At 47.2% G+C, this 1,312-nt stretch overlaps 1 non-coding gene across 1 annotated transcript; it reads left to right on the plus strand.

Annotated features, from left to right (window-relative positions):
* TRNAI-AAU (transfer RNA isoleucine (anticodon AAU)) lies at window positions 1-72 on the plus strand. The gene has a single exon. It is a non-coding gene; the product is annotated as a tRNA-Ile (tRNA).
* The last annotated feature ends 1,240 nt before the right edge of the window (window positions 73-1,312 follow it).

The raw sequence follows: 1,312 nt of genomic DNA on the forward strand, positions 1-1,312 counted from the left end.
AGCAGAGTGGCGCAGTGGAAGCGTGCTGGGCCAATAACCCAGAGGTCCGTAGATCGAAACCACGCTCTGCTAATTTTATTTTATTTTGCATTAGTGCGTACTTTCTTACTGCACATTTTCCCACGTAACTAGAGTGCAGCAGATGGGCGCAGTGGAAGCGTGCTTGGCCCATAACCCAGAGGTCCGTGGATTGAAACCACGCCATGCTAATTTGAAATTCTTTTTGCATTAGTGCGCACTCTCTTACTGCAAATTTAAATTTCCCACATGACTAGAATGCAGTAGAGTGGCGCACTGGAAGCGTGCTTGCGCCATAGCCAAGGTGTCCGTAGATCGAAACCACGCTCTGCTAATTTTATGTTCTTTTTGATAAGTGCGCAGTTTCTTACTGCACACTCTCTCACCGCACTAGAATACAGCAGAGTGGCGCAGTGGAACCGTTCTGGGGCCATAACCCAGGTGTCCGTGGATTGAAACCACGCTCTGCTAATTTTATTTTATTTTGCATAAGTGCGCAGTTTTTTACTGCACATTTTCTCACGTAACAAGACTGCAGCAGAGTGGCGCAGTGGAAGCGTGCTGGGCCCATAACCCAGAGGTCCGAAGATCGAAACCACGCTCTGCTGATTGTATGATTTTTTGCATTAGTGCGCAGTTTCTTACTGCCCATTTTCTCACGTAATTAGAGTGACGCAGATTGGCGCATTCGAAGCGTGCTGGGGCCATAACCCAGGTGTCCGTGGATCGAAACCACGCTCTGCTAATTGTATGATGTTTTGCATTAGTGCACAGTTTCTTACTGCACATTTTCTCACGTAACTAAAGTGATGCAGAGTGGCGCAGTGGGAGCGCGCTTGGCCTATGACCCAGAGGTCCGTGGATCGAAACCCCGAACTGCTAATTGTATAGTTTTTGCATTAGTGTGCAGTTTCTTACTGCACAATTTCTCACGTAATTAGAGTGCCGCAAAATGTTGCAGTGGAAGCGTGCTGGGCCTATAATCCAGAGGTCCATATATCTAAACCACACTCTGCTAATTTTATATCCTTTAGCATTAGTGCGCAGTTTCTAACTGCACATTTTCTACACTAACCAGTGTGCAGCAAGGTGGCGCAGTGGAAGCGTGCTGGGCCCATAACCCAGAGGTCCGTGGATAGATACCACGCTGTGCTAATTTATTATTCTTTTGCATTAGTGCATACTTTCTTAATGCATATTTCCCCACGTAACTACAATGCAGCAGAATGGCGCAGTGAAAGCGTGCTGGGCCCATAACCCAGGTGTCTGTGGATCGAAACAACGCTCTGCTAAT

This window comes from Rhipicephalus microplus, chromosome 5 (assembly GCF_043290135.1).
Source record: "Rhipicephalus microplus isolate Deutch F79 chromosome 5, USDA_Rmic, whole genome shotgun sequence".
NCBI classification, from domain to species: domain Eukaryota; kingdom Metazoa; phylum Arthropoda; class Arachnida; order Ixodida; family Ixodidae; genus Rhipicephalus; species Rhipicephalus microplus.